At 34.6% G+C, this 23,666-nt stretch overlaps 1 long non-coding RNA gene across 2 annotated transcripts in view; it reads left to right on the top strand.

Moving 5' to 3' along the window:
- Positions 1–4,477: 4,477 nt before the first annotated feature.
- The window catches only part of LOC109612025 (uncharacterized), a 32,811-nt gene continuing 13,622 nt past the window's right edge, over positions 4,478–23,666 (top strand). The window contains exons 1-3 of one of the 2 annotated variants that reach the window (XR_009343043.1): positions 4,478–4,538; positions 21,373–21,917; positions 21,988–22,037. This is a non-coding gene — a long non-coding RNA (uncharacterized LOC109612025). Of the gene's footprint in view, positions 4,539–21,372; positions 21,918–21,987; positions 23,061–23,666 lie in introns of those variants that run through there. The other variant, XR_002194263.2, reaches the window with a different exon arrangement.

Genomic DNA, 23,666 nt, shown 5'->3' with positions numbered 1-23,666 from the left:
GGATCTTAACATCAATGTGAAGATCAGAAGTAACCTTGTCATGGCTTTGGATTTCGCCGGGATTTAAAATATTCGCGGTTTAATGAAAAATTTTGAATTTTTTCAACAAAAAAGATATGGTCTATTTTACCCGCTAAATATTATCCGATGACCACCCAAATTGGTAGACTTCTTCCCCGCCCTAAACTCTAGCTACATGCGAAATTCCGCGTCGATTGGTCTATAATTGCGACCTGTATAGCTACTGCAAAATCAGTCATTTTTTCAGTATCTGGTCCATTTCAACACTTAAACATATGGCGATCATCTCCAAAAGAAATAGGCTTCTATTCTGACCCTTACCCCACCTTCGTGCAAAATTTCGTTAGGATCGGGCCATAATTGCGACCTGTAGAGTGATTACAAATTAACATGGACAGACGGACGGACGGACATACATAGCTAGATCGACTCAGCTGGGCGAGCTAGGAAGATCCATATATACTTTCCTATATGGGAAACCAATATTTCGAGGTGTTACATAAATTCTGGCCCAATCAAACTTATAATACCCCCAACACATAGTGTTGTAGGGTATAATTACATATTTCTATGTAGTCGCTCTATTGGCCACAGTTGAAAACAAAACGACATGGAATTTCGCATCAGAAAAGAGTTAATGTCAGGGAAGATGTCTAGCATTTTGGACGACCATTGGGTTATATTAAGCTGTAAAATGGACTACAACTTTCGTGTGAAATTGTTTTGAATACCTTACAACAAGACGGAGTGCAGGGCTCTTTGACATTATTTAAAAAAACGAAATCTTCCAAAATGCATTTTGACATAAGAGGACTTCGAACATATTGTAGTGTTGTAGGGCATCACATGGTCGGCCCCGCAAGACTATAATCATTGCTTACTTATTGATATATTACGGCTTTGGGGATGTAAACAGAAAATAAGATTAAAAATATCCATCTAGGTTGAAATCTGTCATATGTGCCAAAACATACATTTCGAAATCGGATGAAGTTATATATGGAAACTAAATAAAATTTATATCTAAATCTACACCCATTACCACCAATTTCAACAAGAAAAATTCTTAAACAAAACAAATTCTTAAACCAAACAAATTCTTAAACCAATAAATTTTATTGCAATCGACAATAACAAATGAAATCCGTTATTTTCCTACAAAAATATATGGTCAGACGAACGGAAAGACGGACGTGGACACGCATAAGTTGACTTTCCTATATAACACTGTGGCGTAGGTAAAAACAATGCTGACAAATTTCTCCTTGTAACATAATATTAGCATAGTGGCCCTACCGTTTGTTTAGTTTTATTGATCCCATTTTCATAAAAGCGATAATGTAAGAAAAACTATTTGTGACTTCGTTAAATATAATTTTTTACAAAGATGGTTTGCAAATTCAACTTTTTATTCATTATTTTTTTTTTATTCCACGCCTTTTCTAGATCTTAATTTCGGTGAAATTTAAAAGAAAGTAGTAATCATATTTTGATATATTTTAGATGATGTGATGTTTGTTTCAAATTAAAATATGTGAAGGAAATTGAATTTTGTGATTTTTTGCTAAAACAAAGCTAAATTTTCACAACATATTTCGCTTTCATAATTTTTTATACGAGTGGTATAAAAAAATTCTCATATTAAAAGGATTATTATTTTTATACCCTACAACACTATGTGTTGGGGGTATTATGAGTTCGATTGGGCCAACAATTATACATCACCTCGAAATATTGGTTTCTCACATAGGAAAGTATATATGGATCTTCCTATCTCGCCGAACAGTGTCGATCTAGCTATGTATGTCCGTCCGTCTGTCCATGTTAATTTGTTATCACTCTAGAGATCGCAATTATAGCCTGATCTTCACGAAATTTAGAATGGAGGTGGGGCTAGGTCCAGAATAGAAGCCTATTGCTATAGATGATCGCATAATATTTAGGGGTGGACTAAAAACTGGAAAATTTCCTGATTTTTCAGTTGCCCTACGGTCGCAATTATTGACAAATTGACACGGAAGTTAGCATGGGGCTAGAGCTTAGGGCTGGACAGAAGCCTTCCAATTTTGATGGCCATCGCGTAGTATTTAGTGGGTGAAATAGACCATTTTGACCATAGACATTTGTGTTAAATAAAAGTCAAATTTTCCATTAAACCGCGAAAATTTTTAATCCCGGCGAAATCACAAACGAACAGCTCAATTCTGACCGTCACGTTGATGCCGATAGTTATTATATCGGATATTTATAGAGACATATATAAAATGTATATATACAAAGGAAAGAGATTTTAGCCAGAATGCTTATATTTCAAAAATGGCTGAACCTATTTTGACAAATATTGTAAATTCAGAATGCCTTCTTGGCATAAAATATTAATTTTAAAAAACCTATGCGGTTTTTCCAAAAATTATTATTCCAAAAATTATGTTAATATAGAATCTGTAGTATTTTGTGACAATTTTTATTGTTTCATATTTTTTATCGCATGCGTTTTTTTTTTAATTTGGCTCATAATATTGAAGTGTACATTTTGTAAAATTTTTCACCGTATAACACAGGTTGGAGTTATTATATATAGATTGCAATTATCGTTTCATAAGGGTAGAAGGGTTAGGCCTGTTGCTTTTAAAGATGTCCGCAATATATTTTTTGAAATGGATCAACAACTGGATATTGAAATGGACCAACAACTAAAACTGTTCCTAATTTTGCAACCGTTATAAAGGTCACAAATAGAAACCAAAGGACACGAAATCTCGCGTGAAGTTTGAGTTTAGGACAGCGTGTTGTATGGACCAATACTTTTGTGTGAAAAATACGAACATTTCCATTATGCCGAAACGCTGAAAATAACTTTCAGGCGATATCCAAAATACACAAAAAGGTGAACTTCTGGCTTTTTATGCTGATTTCGTTGATAAATATAACCAAATATCGTAGACCAGCCAGTCATATTGATGCGTCTAAATTTAGAGATACGTAGGGGGTCTTGCTTTTGGAGATGATCGCAAAATATTTATATATATATTTGTTTTTTGATCTCTGGTCATAATTTCGGAATATTTTTAATGCACATACATAATTTATTTGCTAAAAGGAAATAATCTTTTACATGTTATTTCCATGATTATCGTAAGTGCATGTATTATCCATTAACATTTAAGTAGTATAACTTTTAAGCTATCTATTTTTATTGACTTTGCCCAAAATCAGTTATTTATTCTTTCCGCCTTCTATACTAGTATCACATAAAAACACAATACCTTTAAGATTTATAAGAAAAATTAAATATTAATACATTTTAAATTTATTCCGAAATAATGATCTCGATGTAGATCATTTCCTGTCAAAACAAGTCATTGATCGAAAAGTCATAAACTTCTTTAGTTTTGGGAAGAATATATTCTTCCCACGTTGGCTAAGAGTATGTTTTCCATAATACTAATCCTAAACAAACATCCTCGGGAATTTAATCTACTGCACAAACACACATCACACACACATTCAATCACCATCACCCAAATATTTGTCACTTTCCATTTCGATGTCCATCATTCATCGAAGGATCAATTGCTGAACTACATTTAAATACATACCGCCTACAATTGACTTTTAAATCCTCTTAATCCCTTTATAGTCCTTGACTCTTCTGTTTTATGATGTCAAGCTGATTGCCTGTCTGACTGGCAGTGAGTGTAGTAAACGAACGGGTAGTGAATGCGTGGCTGTGTAACAAATGCATACGCAAATATTTACAAAGTCAAGAATTGCCACATAGAGGGAGAAAAAGGAAAAGTTAATCCCTTTAAAATGAAATCCTTCTACTATGTCAACAAAGACTGACCCACTGCTGGTTATGCTAAGGTCACGTCTACGACATCGTATCTCCTTATCGGGCAAAATAACTTTCCCAGATTAGTTTTAATCCGACGGATTCTATTGATTTTGTTTTGTCTACAATCTGGAACAATTTCCATTTTATTGCATATGGTCTTTTCACTTTCTTTTTCCAATCCTTCCTTGCATTGTCGTGCTATAGGTCAAGAAAATTCTGCAATTGATTTCACTATTTGCATATGTGAAACTAGGTAGCAGTTGTCAAACAAACAGTAGAATAATGTAAGAATTCCAGTAGTTTTTGTGGGTCCTAATGTTGGACAACTGCATGTCTGACTTCAGTACCGTTTTAGTAGCGTAGTGTTCAACTTGTTGCATTCGGATTTTCTGCAGCAACGGTTTTGGAAAGTTTTTGTAAGTATTAAAACATATGGAAGATAAATGTAAATATATAAATAAATAATATAAATGCTTTGGTACACATTCATTTCAATGACCACGTAATAAATAACAAAATCCTGCAATTAGGCTAATGCGTTAGTCTTTTGAATAGAAAAAGTCCAGGCGAACCTGTCTATAATACACATGAACCGAAAGAGGAGGAGTTTGGTTGGCGTTTTTTTTTTTTTTGGAAACAAAATTTTAAAGTCGAATTAAACCAAGACTATATTAATTCGGTAAGTGAATATTTTTTTCATATTTTTGTCAAAACGCTTATAACATCTATTCATCAAAAACCCCATAAATTCAATATATTCTTAGTCAGTACAAAATTCAAAGTTGCCTGTTGAACAAATATAGACGTAACAAAAATACAAAAATAAAATAATAATATATGTCGTAGATGTTTGTGTAAGATATTTGGTATATCGGTCCATATTTAGGTATTTTGAAGGTTCTGACATGATATTCCATCCAAATTAATTGAAATATAATATTTCAAGTTCTCTGTGTGTAGTTAAACTCCTTGAAATAATATTAGACATTAGGCTAATTTCTGTGACAGTCCCTATATAAAGACCCCTAATTTTGCGTGTTTTGAAGAATTCGACCCCATATATCAACATCGTAAAGGCTATAAAAAGTTTGGCGTGGTCAAACTTTTAGTAGTTTTTAGTTGTTAAATGAAAAAATGGCAATACTGTATTAATCGATCTAAAGTGCTAATAAAGTGGTAAAACAAAATATGGTACTCCTTTCGAGGACAATCGAATAAATAAATGAGAAACTTGAAAACTAACATGAACAAGTAAATAATCAGCTAAGCAGCTTTTTATACCATCCACCATTTGGAAACAAATTTTAAATTTTTTAAAACAAAAAAAAAAAAAAAAAAAATCCGTCAAAAATACCACTTAAATGAAAGCCGTTAAGTGGGGATATACGAAGACGTATCACCCTACAGGGTGAGATAAAAAAAAATGCATCAAAATCAAACGCAATAATTTTTGCTTTTTTTTTATTTTTATTGAATGAAAGCAAAAATGTCGGAAATATCATCAAATTTTAGAATAAGTTTAGATTTGTTCAAATTGGTCACCTTTGGCACGTATTATGACCTTCAAACGGCCAATGAATCCCCCATACTCTGCCCGAATGTTGCTCTGCGGTATTTTGGCCCATTTCCGGTGAAGCGCTTGCTTGAGGTGATCGACAATTTGGTATTTTTTAGTGCCAACAATGCTTTCTGAAATACTCCACTCACAATAGTCCAACGGATTGGTATCCGGAGATTTTGGTGGCCATTGTGCGCTGGAAATGAAGCGAGGAACCTCATTTTGTAACTATTCTTGAATGGTGCGTGCAGAGTGAGATGGTGCTGAGTCCTGTTGGAATGTCCAACCAAATTCGGCAGTTCACCACTTTCGGCCAAGCGAAGCAACTCTTTAGCTCTTTTGAGTCTATTTTCTTTCTGTTGCGGTGTAAGTTCTTGCACTTTTTGGAATTTCAATTGCATTACTCCGAGCTCATTTTTCAATATCTGCCGAATGGAATAGTGCGATATGTTCAGCTCACGAGCCATTTTCGGCCACTGCGACGCGGGTTTCGATCAAGTCGCTTCTTTCCATTTCGAACCATTTCTGCTGATGTTCTTGCTTCCTCCCGTCCACTTCCTTGACGTATCATCAAAATTCCGAATATCGAATATTATATGATATGTGGGGGTCTATACGATGTCGTGGACCTATAAATATAATTCTCTTCCAAGGGATAAAATACTCACAAGGAACTCATTGTGTGGATTTTCAGACAATTCCATTGAAAAATGTGGCTATAATCAAAAAAATACGGAATATCGCCGTTATATGGGGGATATGCAATATCGTGGAAATTGACCTGCCTGTAAACAAAGGACAGTTCTGTGCAAAATTTTAGCTTCCTATCTTAATTGGTTTCGACTGTAGCGTGATTACAACAGACGAAAACAGACGAAAGGACATCGTCTTAGAATGTTACGCTGATCAAAAATATATATTTTTTGTTGAGTCTTAAATTATTATTTCGATAACTTATAAACGGAATGACGAACTTAATATACCCTCCATGCTATGTATGGTGGAGGGTATAAAAACGGTTTATGACTCTCCCATATAAATTAAGAAAATCATATAAACATTCAAACACCTGGATCAATGTTTGTTCAGGTTCCATTTTAAGCAGCAAATGTCATTGAAATCTATTTGGCAGTACAATTACCATTGCGGCCGCCGCATTGTTGGGCGCTATATAAAAACGTCTGCTATAGTGGTGGTGTTATCAATGGCGAATTTCAAATAGCAAATTTAAAACGGTCCGGTTGAAAAATGTGGCTACAACAATTCAAACACGGAATGACCTAATGTATTGTCATATAGGGGATATATGAAAACGTGGACCTATATAGCAAATGTTCTGCTACCGGAGCTATAAACCGTTACAAATTACAAATACCGAATTTTAAACAAACCGATAGGGAATTTCAAAACCAAATCGTGCGCATTGGGGCGACCTGGGGACCCTCGATATAGTTAATATTGACTTTTTTGTACCTTTTGTTTTGAGCATCCCTGTAATGGTAATGATACGTGAAAAATTGGCCAAAAATCATCAAAATAACGATTGTTGAGGGCTACACGCAAACATTAAGTTCGGCAGGTTCGATCTTTTATTACAAAAAAAAAAAATAAAATAAAATAAAAAAAAAAAAAAAAATTAATAATAATAAATGTATCGTGGTTCAAACGTGTCAAACGTGGACTTATATGAGCAATGATATACCACGAGAGGTAAAGCCCATAAAAAAACTGTAACAACCAAATTAAAAATTGCGAATAAATGTGCTACAATGACCGATACAATTTTCTGAACCTAGAACCAAATACGAAGTACAAATATCTTAGACAAATTCGATAGAAAAAAATGAATCTTAAATCAACAACATGCCAAGTATCCCAAGATACCGTTATATGAGAGATATAGTAAAACGTGGACCTATCAACCACCAGTGATAAAACCCATTACAAACTCTCAATACCAAATTTCAATAAATTTCGGCAACAATTTGGAACAAAATTATCAAAATACCGATTATCGTGAGTTACTGTTACAGGGAAACATGGACATATACAGAAAAAGTTTTCTATTATTAGGAGTTATAACTAATGAGTTCATTTCTAATTAAAAGCCAGATTTTGTGGTTTTTGGGTTCACCTTTCGTATAATCCTCATATACCTGGAAAAAAATTATTAACAAAAACCTACGATCGTTCTGAGTTCTCTCTGCCGGAAAGATCAAAAATTTCTGATTTCCAAGTTATCATGTTCTTCATGCCCTTGTAAGTTTTACTTTGGTTCATTTAAATTCCCGACACGATGTCGTGTAGTCATGTAAAAGAGCTAACATGGTTTTTGATCTTAAAGGCGGGGCCAGTCATAATAACGTTCCAATTGCTTCATATTTCCGTCCTCTATCGTAGTAAATAACATTTAATACAATATTGGAAAATGTGAATTCCTGTTCAACTAACCCTAACCCAGTCTCCAAAATTTGTTGGGGTCGGGTCAAAATTGCACATGCAGAGTGATTACAAATTAGCATGGACAGATTGATAAAAGGACAAACAAATTGTACTACCAGAACAAATGACAAGAACAATAAATAAGGCGTAGTTTTAGGAAGTAACAAAAAGTATTATATTGAACGAAAAATCATTTTACGATTTTCCAAAAATATTACCCGGAAATACAGTGCTATTTTTAAATTCCCATAAGAGTACTTAAGCACTGTGTTCATACACTACAGTTGCAGTCATTGAACAAATAGACGATTTTTCAAATACCATTTAGCTAGAAATCTTAGTCTACACTAAAAATAAACCTCTCCAAAGTACGAACAGAAACACGACATCAATCAATATTTTCGAAATATAAAAAATGAGCCATTCACAGCACACCTGTTGTTGGTTGGCCAGCATCAATCGAACTTAAGAATAAGTGGAGTTTTTTTTCTCTTAACGAGAGCAGAAACAAGTATCTGCCAAAGCAATAACACCACCAGCACCAGCGAAAGGAACTTTAACATCTCAAGCGAAACTATTTCAAAGAAGTTGGACTAATGCGCCAGCATGCAAACAAACATCCACTGCTGCCACATACCGTTTAAGGATAATTAATGAGTCGTGATCGCGTTGCATTATGGCGATCGATTGATAGGTTTTCGTGCAACACAAGCTCTTCAGTTTTGCTGAAGGCATTTGAAAGGACTGAATAAGTGGAATAAGTTGTAGCCGAACATATCAATGGGTGGAGATGTGGTTCTTTGTTGATGCATGAAGTACAGGAGCGGAACAAGGGGTGTAGTGTTAAGGCGTATTATAGGTTTTCTGGGGTGGTTTCTTCGGATGCAAGGCTTCAAACTGTTTCTCATACTATAAAAACTAGTTTTGCTACTTTATTGTCCATAGTATTTTATTTTTCAAGGGAACGCATTTATTATGAATACACCATATTCATATTTTTAGTATTTTGGCTATTATTATTATTTATTTTATTATCGATTTTCTGGCATAGACTATTATATTGGCGATTCCAGTAAGTAGATCCGTCCCTGTCCACCATATTTCATGGTATATATCTTTTATGAGCGCGAAAAAAGAACTAAAGTGGTAAAAAGTTAATGATCAAACATCGAACATTGTTGTGTGATGTCCAATATTTCGTATTGGTAGTAGCATGAGGCGTTTAGTGCTAAGCGTCAAATCAATCGATCTGTCATTTGTTATTTACCACTTCACTTTAATGATTTCTTTTCGTGGTTTTGGCATTTGCTTCTTGTTTTTATTGCGTTTTGTTGGCGATACAAAGGAATGAATTGTTTAGCACATCATTTATCAAAAAATAATAATGAAAGGGAAAAACATAAATGGTTATAAATGAGAGCTTATCATTTATATTCTTTTATTTTTGGGTATTACTGTTTTGAAATTGTTTCCTTGTTATTGGTGTCTGATAAGAATTAGTAGTATTTCGTATATTAACGAGAATTATAACAGAATTGAATGTAATTCACTTATAAAGTGTAATTTAATTTAATAAAGTATATACACACGATGAAATTTTTGTGAAGATATGCTTTTGGGTCGTTTAAATGATCCTTCGGAAGGACATATTTAGTATATACGATCCATTAAATGGTAGACGTTCTCTTTGTAACACAAAAGACTACCATTTGTTAGCAGGACATTACATGTCTATTTAGGGAGACTGACAGTCTGTATAAAATTAACGTTAGTTTTCGAACTAGTCAGTAGTAATTTTACAAAAACTCATAATAATTTAAATTTGCCAATCTTAGATTTTAAGTATATTTATACCGCTAGATGCATCCTGAGACAAAATATAATTTTTCAATAATTACACGAAAAAGTCAAGAAGATTATGACATCGGCGTTTTCGCATCGCAAATCATTGAAAAACGCGACTATAATTTTGAACAGTTCGAAAATCTGATGTTACGGTTGTATATGGCAATACGAAAATATGAACATCTACAGCCAATTGCAATAAACAAAACACTGTGGCAGAATGTGGCTTGGACCATCAAAACCCGGATATCAATAGGTACCATTACTTGGACATTTTGAACCGATATGGAACCAATATTGTATCAACTATAAATTCCGAATTTGAAGCAAATCCGATAGTGTGGCCTAAATAGTAAAAATACCGAATATCGACAGTGGATGTGGACCTATCAGCCACTAGAGATAGAACCCATTACAAACTCTCAATACCAAATTTCAATAAATTTCGTCAATAAATTTGGACCAAAATCATCAAAATACGAATTCGAATTCATCAGAATACCGAATAAAGGAATGTATTTTTTATGGGGGCTATATGAAAACGTATGGGCCTATAGCAAATTATCTGCCAGAGAAGGTCAAGACGAACTTCCAATACTTAGTTTGAGATAATTCTGTTGAAAAAATTATCCAAAATCTTTTAAATGTAGAATATTGGAGGTACCGTTATATGGGGCTTTACGAAGGCGTGTGGGTCTGCGCAGAAAAATTTCTGTCACAGTATATAGTACTCATTACGAACTCCAAATGGCAAATTTGAACAAATCCAATGAAAAGAGTGACACAAATCAAAGGGTTGATCTGTACAGAAAATTTGCTGAATATTGGGATGTACCGTTACATGGGGACAATACGAAGGCATGGATCGAATATAGGAAGGTACATTTATTTGGGGACTACACAAAATACTTAGACTATTATGGATAGTTCTATGTACTATCCATGGGGACACAAAATGCCAATTTACAGCATATTCGGTGACTAAACTTTTGGTGGTTTATTTGATGACCTTAAATCTGAACGTAAATTTTTATGGGGGGATATACCCAAACGTGTATCATTTTAAATACCAAAAATCCTGCATACCTAAAACACATTAATCTACTTCTTTTGTTCGGAAGCTATAGCGATTTCCACAGGCATACAGACAGATATTCGAACGTATATTGCTAAATCGATATAGAATTTTATGCGGATCAAATATATATACTTTGTGAGGTCTTAAATGTATATTCCGAGGTAGAGGGTATACAGACTTGAACATAATTTCCTATTGTAATATAACAATTTCGAATGTAGTTTTATTAAAAAACTATTTAACCTAGATATATGGTTTATACACTACACGAAATTTATGTGCAGGGTATTTCTTTTTTTGGCTCTTTCTGCCCAAAAAGAAATTTTATTTTACCTTTATGAATCATCTCGAAAAAACCGTTTGAATAAAATGAGTTTTTGATGTATATGAATTCCTGCGATATGGGTAAAATTTGGCAGAGGCATTTCTAAGCTGTATCTGGTATCTTATATCAAATATCATTGTTGTGAAGGGCATTTTACGAATGTGAGGGACTAAAACACCAAATCGGATGAAACATATTTATGGAAGATATAGCTTTATCTAAACCGATTTTCTCCAACTTTGAAGTATTTACTTCTACACAGGAACAACTGGGGTATATCTGATATCAGGATTCAAATTTCATTGTTGTGGAGTGTATATTACAAATATGAGGGACTTAAGCCCCAAATCGGATGAAACATACATATGGGAGCTATGTGCTAAACTTCTTCTGATTCGGTCTGTTATTACGCATTTAGTGCACAATGCTCATGAAATCGGACGACGCTATATATGGGATTTCAATGGGGTTCGTCCTTGGGCCAAACAAATGATTTGTAGAGAATTTCATCAGACAACAAATGCGACCTGTACTTTGTTTACAAAAATGCATAGACAGACGGAAAGATATGGATAAACTCAGAATGTGATTCTATGAAGTAATTATAGACCTACTTCGTTTCCTTCTGCGTTTAAAAACAAACACATGCACAAAGACATAGTACCCTCTACCACAGCTTGGCTTTGACGAAGTTATAAGGCTTTAAACAACCCTTACGGGTGCATTTCTTGGTAACACAATAAGTTCCGCAGGCCGAACTTTCAATACCCTCCACCATTTGTAAGGAATTTGGAAATTAAAAAAAAAAATAATACGTTGAAAACTACTGTTAAAAATCATAAAAATACTGAATAGGGAATTACCGTTATATTGGGGTTTATACGAAGACGTGGACCTGTATAGGCAAATTTTGTCATAGGCTATTACAATATTCAAATTCGACACCGAATATATAGTGGCACCGTTATAAGGGGATATACGAGAAGGTAGACTTGCCTAGCCAATTTTCTGTCACAGGCTGTAGCACCCATTACGAACTGCAAATACGAGATTTGGTACAATTCCGGTGAATACTCATCAAAATACCGAATATAGGGAGGTACCGTTATATGGGGGCTATACCTAAACGTGGGCCGATATTAATCATTTTCAATACCAAAAGTCCTGCACACCAAAATCACATGGACTGACGGACGGACATCGTTAAATCGACATAGAATTGTATGCTGATTAAAAATTATATACATTGTGGGGTCTACAATGTATATTTCCAGATGTTACAAACGAAATGACAAACTTAATATACCCTCCATACTATGGTGGATGTTATTTTTATGTGATTATGTTCGTAGATTCTTCAAATATTCGTCGGATTTAACGATGTCTGTCTGTTGAAATCAATATAGAGCCCCCATTATTTGACGTAGAGCTTTAAAATATGGCATGATACTTTGCATTGTGTCTAGAATGATGGGAATTTAAAATTGAAAGATATATAGGTCCAAATTTTCCTATAGCCCTCGTATAAGGGAACCCTTTGATACTCTGTATTTTGACGATTTTAGCCAAAAATTTCTATGGAATTATTCTAAATTTTATATTTAGAGTTAATATAGGAACATTAGAATAGAACATTATCTAGGCATGTCTACGTTTTACTATAGCACCCATATACTCGTAACACCTTCGGACATTCGGTATTTTGACATTTTAAGCCACGTTTATTAAACGGTACCTACCAATATTCAGCATTTTAATCATTTTAGCCAAATTTTACCCAATTTTTTTTTTGAAATTTTGTATTTGACGTCTGTAGTGGAAAACACACTCCTGTGACAAAACATTGTCTATACTGGTCCATGTTCTCCTATAGACCACATATAATAGCCCTCCATATATTTTTACGATTTAGACCACATTGTTCTAAAATTCGGTATTTCTTGATTTGAGATCAACAATGTGAAAGTTACAAACAAATTTGTAAAATTGTTGTCGTATATGTGGTGTTGAGAGAAATATTGGAACGCACAAAGTTTGGAGAACATCTGTGATTTAATTCATATTTTACAAAAAATTTCCACTCCAAATTTTATAATATTATTAATATTTTATATTTGAAGAGGTGTCAAAAGGTAGAGGAGTTTACTGATATTACTCAGCTTCGAACTGTATCCAAATTTGTCAAATATTTAAGGAATTTGGTCCAAACTGGATATTACTTTGGAGAGTATGGTGTGAACGAAACAGACATACTTTTTTGCCATAACTAACGGTATGTGTCCTCTGTAACGGAATGTGTCCAGAGTTATAGAAATTCCTGATCAAATTTTCCTCTAAATACGTTGTCTTTGAAATAGAGATACAGCGCCATTTCCTCATTTCCTATAGGGTGGTACCGCAAGACATTTAGTTCTACAGCGTATCTAAATAAGTTTTGGTTTTGGTTGTACCCTGCATAAATACTGAATTTAAAGTTTCTAGTGAAGCAATACATCAAACAATTTGTCAAGTACTTAAGCGTATACAATCATTAGCACAATGAACTGCACATAAACTAAATACTTGCTTTGATTTCCACTATAAGTGGCCGATATTTAAACGCCAGCCAAACAAACAAATAAATATAATCATCAAGCTGTCTGGCAATGATAGGGATATACCAATTTTGGATAAGATTCTGCAGTAGACTTTATGACTCGAGTTGAAGCATCCACCCATTTTTCAGTTCCCAAATTGCTTTTGGCGAGTGTTAAAATGTTCGACACACTTTTGGGCTGGAAACGTCCACATAGCAACTGTCGAAATTTACTAAATGTTTTTAAATTTGTTAATGATGTTATTTTGTTGTTTGTTGTGTTATCGTTTGTTTGCATTTTCGGGTGTTGTTGTTGCATTTTCAATGTTTCTTCAATTGTAGGCCCACTCATTAATGATGTTTTCGTTGATATTTCAACAAAAGTTCATTAATTTTCCTCTTAAGGATTTCAATTTTTAATGGTCTCAGATCGATTCAGTGTGGCAAAAGTAGTTAGCACACAGTTTATTATGCACTTTAATAGGTTGTCTGGAATGTGCTTGACTCACTGTCCGGACCGCCTAAAAATCTCCTTCATGACCGACTACTGGCAGACTGTTTGGCAGCAAATATTGATATACGTAACGGAGTAGAGAACATTCCATCAACTCGCTGGGTGTTTTATTTGCCTTCCATTTGGTTACGGTGGAAAGTTACACTTCACAACATCTACACATCGTTGGTCCTGACATTGCCGTTGATTTTGAAAAGTAATTCATTAATTTTGAAAATTCTTGTTGCGTTTTGTTATTAATGATGTTGAACAGAATGTATTTAAGTGTTTAGTAATTCCTTATCTGTTGATATTGTTGGGTGTTAGAGTTAATGTTGATTGTATAATAATGATAAAATTCCAGATTTACAAATGGGATATACATTTTTTTGGTTGAGCCCTACAATTTGTATGTTCAGCTGCAATTTTTTACAGGCTTTTTTGACGAAGTTATTGTTATATACCATTAACATTTTTCAATTTATTAAAAACACATTAAAAAGTATTGGTCGGTTCTCCGACAGATATGTATATATCCACAGCCTAAGATAATACATATGTATATTTGTAACCACATCGACCAAAATGTATGGTCAATCTATCACGAAATAGAATAATTTGTTTACCCTCCACCATGGAAAAAAGGGTATATTAACTTTGTCATTCCGTTTGTAACATCCCTAAATATTCATCGTAGACCCCATAAAGTATATATATTCATAATCAGCATAAAATTCCAAGTCGATTAAACAATGTCCGTCTGTCTGTTGAAATCACGATACAGCCTACATTATTTGTCGTATAGCGTCAAAATTTAGCAAAACAATTTGTAGGATTGTTGGTATTGAAAATGAGATATATCTGTCCACGTTTTTGGCATAGCCCCCATATAACGGTACCTTTCGATATTCGGCATTTGGTTGCTTTTTGATACATTTTTCTATGGATTTGTCTAAAAATTGGTATAATGCGATCTAGCTTGTGTGGAGAACAATTGTATTCTATACCACGTTTTGGTATAGCCCCCATACAGGGGGAATATCTCCCGATATTCGGTATTTTGATGATTTTTGACACATTTTTTCACGGATTTGTCTAAAAATTGTAATTTTTGGCCATAATGGGTCCTACCTCCGGTGGCGAAACATTGTATGTATAGGTCCACGTTTTTGTATGGTCCCATATAACGGTACCTAGGAATATTTTTTACCAAAGCAATCATGCAAACATAAAGAGCAAACATTTAGCTGTAATAAAGTTTTAAAAAAATACTCTGTACATCTTAGGTCATACAATAATCATTGTATACCGACAGCCAATTGACCTGCTGCTTTTTCATAGCATTGCTGTTGTCTTTGTTGCTGTTGTTGTTGTTGCTTCTGTTGATTTCACGTTGCATATCGAAAAATAAGTTTTCAGTTCATTAATTTCATTTTCTTTGAATGGCTATTTGTACAAATGATTATTTGTTTGTTATGATCTGCAAAGGTGGAAAGAGAGGCGCATAGCTGCTGCATGGGTGTTCGTTGTTATGGTTGGGAATCCCTTTTTAATGGTATTTTGCGTTATTGGTGCGCCTTATGTTGAATGATGTCGTGGCATTGTTTTGACAGTTCCTGTTGTCTTTACAACACTTTTATTCTCCATTTGTTCCAAGGTCTTGGTGTTCCGAAATGCAACCTCTGGACCAATGATTAATGATCAATGATAATGATTTTTGTGTTCCATGTTTAATATGCGTTAAATTAAATAATTCCTAATAATGTAATTAAAAGTTGGACATTTTGTTTTCGGATAATCGTAATGGTCTGTTTTACACAAAATTAATGATACTGGTTGTATGTAATGAAATTATATTTTATTTCATACAAGTGACCCTGCAGAATGCTAAAATAAAATTTAATTAATATTTGTATTCTTCGAATGAATTTTTGTATTTCTTTTGAAAATGTATTATTTTACCTATTGTCATGTTCTATCTATTCTATATAATGATATAACCTCATCCTTTATTAGCAAGAACATTTCAATGAAACTGTCACACGCTGCCCGAATGTCGTTCTGCGGTATTTTGACTCATTCCCGGGGAAGCGCTTGCTTGGTATTTTTTAGTGCCAACCTTGCTTTCCAAAATACTCCAGACACAACAGTCCAACGGATTGGTATTCGGAGATTTTGGTGGCCATTGTGCGCTGGAAATGAAGCGGGGAATCTCATTTTGTAACCATTCTTGGGTGGCGCGTGCTGAGTCCTGTTGGAATGTCCAAAGTCTGCGGCCAAAACGTTTGCGTGCCCAAGGTTTTAAAACACCCTCCCGAATATATTCGCGATAATATTCGGCATTTATTCTGATGCCACGGTCGAAAAATACGAGCGGAGAGCGACCTTTGCTGTCATGACGGCCCACACCATCACCTTGGCCGGCGCTTGAGTTCTGGTGGCAAACCGAAGGTGCATCTTTTCAGCTGACCTACTTGGCAAGTAAACACGATCATTTTTTTTATTTACAAACTGCTGGACAATGAATGTTTTCTATTCGGAGAAAACCAAATTCGGCAGTTTACCACTTTCGGCCAAGCGAAGCAACTCTTTAGCTCTGTTGAGTCTATATTCTTTCTGTTGCGGTGTAAGTTCTTGCACTTTTTGCAATTTCAATAGCTTCATTCCGAACTCATTTTTCAATATTTGACGACGAACGGAATATTGCGATATTTTCAGCTCACGAGCCATTTTTCGGCCACTGCGACGTGGGTTTAGATCAAGTCGCTTCTTTATTTTTCGAACCGTTTCTGCTGATGTTACTGTTTACTTCTTGGACTTAGGGCTATGGCACCAGTATCACGGTGACGAGCGATGGTACGAGACACAAAAGATTTATTCACCAAAATGCTTTAAACGCTTGTAAACAATATAATGAGCTGTCACTGGAATAATTTTGACAGCTGTCGGGCGAGTGGCTTAGAAATGCGACAATCTGAAGTTGGTTGAAGTTTTTTCATCTTACCCACAAGTTGAAATGCGATTTAGCCCAATTCTTGAATATTATAATTTGTACATATAAATTGTATTGCGGAATGTAGATTCCAATTAAGCTCATCGTAAAATTTGCGTCAGACAAACAGAATATATCTTCCTCCGCTATTTCCCCCGGTGGGCTAAAAAATAATTGTAATAACTCTCATAGTACATGAAAAGATTACAGTTTCGTAAATCTCAATATTTCCGCCAATACTGGATGGGATAAATTGGACAATTTTGTTATACCTTTCCCACGAATGATCAAAGTCAATCAGATATAAATTAAACGGATCTTCAACATTGAATATTTCGTGAAAATGGGATAAATTCCTCTATTTTTTCTTGTACATCCCTTGCAAATGATTAAATTAATCATTTCTAAGCCACTCGTCCGACAGCTGTTAAAATTATTTTAGGGACAGCTTATTATACTGTCTACAAGCGTACAAAAGCATTTTGGTGAGAATTTTAAAGAAAAAAATTTTATTTGGCTGGAAAATCACAACTGACTATCGGTAGAACACTCTAGCATTTAAATGTGAATAAATCTTTTGTGTCTTGTATCATCACTCGTTACCGTGATACTGGTAGCGTAGCCCCTGTTAAGTTTTTAAAAATACCAAATATAGCCGTTATATTGGGGTCTATACGACGTGGGCCTACATAGGCATTTGTCATAAGCCATTACCATATTCAAATTCGAAACTTGAAATAAACGGTGAATAGTGTAGCTAAAATCATCAAAATATTGTATATAGGGAGGTACCGTTATATCGGAACTGTGCGAATACCTGGACATGCATAAACAATTTTCTGTCACAGGCTGTAGCATCCACTACGAACTTCAAATACCACATCTCAAGCAATTTCGGTGGGTATTGTACCAAAAATCGTCAAAATACCGAATATAGGGAGGTAATGATATATGGCGCCTATACGAAGACCTGGACCTGCATAGACAATTTTCTGTCACAGACCATAACGAACTCTGAATACGTAATTTGAAACAATGCTGGTGAATAATGACGCTAAAATCATCAAAATATCGAATATTGGGAGTTACTGTTATAAGGGGGCTATACGAAGACGTAGACAACATAGACAATTTTCTGTCTTAGAGTGTAGTATCGATTTCGAACTTCAAGTACCAAATTTGAAACAATTCCGGTGAATAATGTCGCAAAAATCATCAAAATACCGAATATCTGGAGGTACGTTATATGGGGGCTATATGAAAACGTGGACCTACATGGCCCATTTTCGAACTTAACCTGCCTGCTGGAAAAATAAACATGTGTGCAAAATTTCAGCCATCTATCTCAATTCATTCGAAAGATAGACAGACGGAGAGAAAGACGGACATCGCTAAATCGACTTAGAATTTTACGCTGATCAAGAATATATATGCTTTGTTGGGTCTAAAATGAGTATTTCGAGGAGTTACAAACGGAATGGCAAAGTTAATATACCCTCCATAGTATATTAACTTGGTCGAAACCAACTTGATCGATGGTCGCTCTCCGCTCGTATTAATCGACCGTGGCATCAGAATAAATGCCGAATATTATCGCGAAGATATTCTGGAGGGTGTATTAAAACCTTGGGCCAAGAATGGTTACAAAATGAGGTTCCTCGCTCCATTTCCAGCGCACAATGGCCACCAAAATCGGATTGGTATCCATCCGTTGGACTATTGTGTCTGCATTATTTTGGAAAGCAAGGCTGGTTGGCCATTTGAATGCAATAATTCGTGCCAAATGTGACCAATTCGAACAAATTTATAATTGTTCTAAAATGTGATGCTATTTTTTTATTAAAAAAATGTAAAAATTATGGCGTTTGACTTTCTTGCAGTTTTTTTATCTCACCCTGTATGTTATAGAAAGAGGGTAGAATGTTTTGAGATTATATCAGTTGCGAAAATCTAAAATTTTAACCCCATTCTTTTTATCACTCATATACAAGGATTCGAAATTTTTAATAAGCATCACACTAAAGGTGCAAAGGAGTCCAATTATGACATTCGTCGCTTTGGTTCTACTCTTACTGAAGGCAATAATTTTGAAATTACGTTAATACCATATTATACAAAAGAAAATTAAGTCAATTGTCAAAAATATTGAAATGTCATGGATTTAAAACCATCTGAACTGGTATCCAATTTGGTTCAATGTTTGAGCCAATTTTATATTTGCGGCGAAAAGAAGGCGATTTTAGTTATGTTTTACACTCAAAGGTTGCTGAAGGCAAAAAAAAAACGAATACTCCAATTCGTCTCTTGTGGCTTTATTAACTAAATCTAATATACCTAATAATACCTTGGTGATTAAAAAAAATATCTACAGGCTTTTTATACCCTAAAACACTATGTGTTGGGGGTATTATAAATTTGATTGGACCAAAAATTATGTAACACCACGAAATATTGGTTTCCCACATAGGAAAGTATATATGGATCTTCCTATCTCGCCGAGCTGAGTCGATCTAGCTATGTATGTCCGTCCGTCAGTATGTCCGTCTGTCCATGTTAATTTGTAATCACTCTACAGGTCTCAATTATGGTCCGATCTTCACGAAATTTAGAATGGAGGTAGGGCTAGAGTCAGAATAGAACCCTATTTCTTGATCGCATAATATTTAGGGGTTGAAATGGACAAAACTGAAAAAATTCCTGATTTTGCAGTTGTTCTACAGGTCGCAATTATAGACCAATCAAAGCGGAAGTTAGCATGGGGCTAGATCTTAGAGCTGGGCAGAAGCCTTCCAATTTTGATGGTCATCGGGTAATATTTAGTGGGTGAAATAGACCATAACATTTGGGTAAAATAAAAATAACATTTTCCATTAAATCGCGAATATTTTTAATCCCGACGAAATCACAAATAGACGAATAGGTCAATTCTGATAGACAGTAAATATATCGGATATATATAGCGAAATATGTATAATGTTTATATACAAAAGAATGGGGTGTTAACTAGAATGCTTATATCTCAAGAATGGCTGCACCGATTTTGACATGTTTTGTCAATTCAGAATGCCCTCTTGGCATAAAGATTAAAATCCAAAAAAATCGCATAAAAAGATGCCAATAATGATGTTAATATAGATTTTGTTGTATTTTGTGACATTTTTTTATTTTTCATATTTTTTATCGCATGCGATTTTTTCAATTTGACTTGAAATATTAAAGTAAACATTTTGTAATATTTGTTCACTTTACAACACAGGTTGGGGTTTTTATATACAGATTGCAGTTATCGTCCGATCCTCACGAAATTTTTCACAAAGGTAGGGTTAGGTTCAGAATGGCAAGGTCTATCGTTTTCAAAGATGTTCGCAATATATTAAGAGGTTGAAATGGACCAACACCTAAAAATATTCCCGATTTTGCAGCCGTTATAAAAGTCACAAATATAAACCAAAAGACACGGAATCTCGCTTGAAGTTAGAGTTAGGACAGCGGATGGAATTGCTCACTACTTTTGTGTGAAAAAATACCAACATTACTTACAGGTGATATCCGAAATACACAAAAGGCTTTTTTATGCTGATTTCGTTGACGAAATATTGTAGACGAGCAAATCATATAGATGAGTCCAAATTTTGAGATACAGAGGGGTCTCTTGAATTTGGAGATGATCGCAAAATATTTCGGGGATCAAATGAACCGAAAACAGAAAAATTTTCCTGATCACACAATTGAAACAAATCGACACAGAATTTTGCATGAGAAAAGAGTTAAGGACAGGAAAGAAGTCTAGCGTTTTGGATGACCATATTTAGCTATAACAACTAACAGCGCGATGGACTGCCTAAATATTGGGCAAATATCCCTGGTCAAAATGCTAAGGGTAATATCTGGGCAGGACTCCGTGACATAATTTCAAAAGCGAAAATTTTCAAAATATATTTGGATATAAAGGGCCTTCTAACACATTGTAGTGTTGTAGGGTATCACATGGTCGGCTCCGCACGACTATAGCCTTTGCTTACTTTTTAATTAATAACTTCTATAAGAAAGTAGTTCTGATTTTTTAATCGGACATAGAAACTTTTATTTTCAGGCAAAATTTATTTTAAAGGACACATTATATTGACTTAAACTAATCTCAAATTTAATATAATAACTTTTCCTCCGCTTTAGCAATTAACAATTTAATTTTAATTAATTTCCAGATAAACCATCTACATTTTAGACTACTGTCAGCTTGATATATTCTGAAACGAATCGGTCAACTCACCAACCCGGGAGAGAACACACCTTCAACCTTTGTTTGGAATGTTCACACTATAAACTTCAGTGCTGCTACCACGAAATTCTCTAATAGTTATCGTCATTGTTGCTGCTGGTGTTTCTATTTTTTACTGTCTTCGATGATTAATGTTTTTATCACCGCTTAGAGTTCATTCAGTCATTGCCAGAAGCTTAATCTGAATGCCATCGTCAACTGATGGCATCACATTATTTTTGCACCAGCCATTACAACTAAAAGTGAAGAACACTACTTTGGAAGACCGCCTCGAATTCAAAATACAAAGAAGAAAAGTTGTAACATCAAAGAGGTGGGTGTTATACTTGCCAGCCAAAAAATAATGAGAATGAAGATGATGGCACTCGCCATTATACAAACGCCGAAACAAAGACAGCACTGATATAAACTTATTGGATGTGTGTGTCCTCCCAGAAGCCGGAAATTTCATTATTATACCGGAAAGGAAATGTAAGTAGCTAATGTTCGTCGTTTTGTGTATTCCTGTGTAAACGCTTTTCGGCTTCTCGTTTATTTTTAGATGAAAAGCTCTTTGGTGATATCGATGGTTATCTTGAATGATAATTTGCGGTATGTGTTCTTGGAGGGCGGCTTTGGCGAGACGACAAACGTACAACAAATGTGAAAAGTTTAAGTTTTGAAAACCATAAAATAATTAACACTTGATTATTATTCAGGGAATTTTCAACACTTTTATAGAATGACTAACGACTTACATGATTAAAATAATTTGGCGCAAGGTTTCTGAAAGACACATTAATAAAGAATGTATGTAAGGGAACTTTTAAGCATAGAAGAAGGAGATACTCAAATTGAGTTTGGCGTAAAGTTTAATCATAAATACGAGGGTAGCTCTTAGAACTGATTTTATGAGTATAGGAATTGGAGTAATTCCAAAGGCTGTCTATTATCAATCCAAACCACAATATTTCGCGCAAATCCGCAAATGAAAATAGTATTCAGAATTGTTGGAACCGAGTAATGGGAGATGTTTGAAGCTGATCTTTATCACATCGGCTTAAAATAGTAATCGGCATTGGAGGAACCGTTTAATGGAAAAATTTGGAATCTGAAATTCATCGAATCCGGCCGTTTTCATATGAATGGGCAACAATAGCATGGAGATTGTGACCCTAATTTGTTATGACGCAGAAACATTCGGAATAGTTTTTTTTAGGTAAAAAGTGCATAACTTTTGAACAGAAAAATACCCTCTCAAAATTTATCATTAAGTAGGCTGCCATTTCAGGACAATATGTAGGAATTAAAATCATGAGAGCTATAGCTGCTTCTGTTGACCTGTCAAATATCTCTTTAACCTCGTCTTGGGAAGTTTCCTTCCACTTATTGCGCAAATTCTGGAAGTCATCTTTTTAACCAATTAAAAACGAACTTATACCGATGGTATAATAAATGTAAGGTAAGACAAGTTTGAGAAAGTTGTGAGAAAAGAGTCTAACTGCATGGATTGTACTCTCAGAATTACTAAAAATACTAGTACAGCAAATAAGAAAACGCTTCAGTCGGGCGGGACCTACAAATTGATACCTTAAAACACTACTTTTGCTGTAGAATAAACGATTCCCTCAAGCTATTGGGATACATAATTAGAATATTCCGAGGTTCATTCTCTAATTTTCAAAAAGTGTATTAATTTCCAATTTAAAAACAAATATGAATATAAGGAGGATTTTATATTCACATTTTTGAATAATTAAAAAAAATGTTTCCGTTTTAGAATGAACAATTAAAAAACATTAAGTTGGACCGGGCCGAACTTTTAATACCCTCCACCTTTGGATAAAGGAAATATAAGAACCCCTTATGACCCACAAATAACAATTTTTAGACATATTCGTGGGAACATATGGCAAAAATCATAGAAATACCGAATATCGGGAGGTACCATTGTATGGGGCTATACCAAAGCGTGGACCTATACATGCAATGATCTAGAACTAATTATGACCAACAAATACCAATTTTTAGATAAATCCGTGGGAAAATGCGGCAAAAATTATCAAAATACCGATTATCGGGAGGTACCATTATATGGGGCTACACCAAAGCGTGGACCTATACATACAATGTTTCGCCACTGCAACTAGGGCCCATTATGACCTAAAAATACCAATTTTCAGACAAATCCCTGAAAAAATGTGACAAAAACCATCAAAGTACCGAATATTGGGAGGTACC

The sequence above is a fragment of the Musca domestica genome, unplaced genomic scaffold, assembly GCF_030504385.1.
Source record: "Musca domestica strain aabys unplaced genomic scaffold, Musca_domestica.polishedcontigs.V.1.1 4, whole genome shotgun sequence".
In the NCBI taxonomy this organism is placed as follows: Eukaryota; Metazoa; Arthropoda; class Insecta; order Diptera; family Muscidae; genus Musca; species Musca domestica.
The sequence above is the reverse complement of the archived record's forward strand: the minus strand, read 5'-3'. Positions and strand labels throughout refer to the sequence as shown.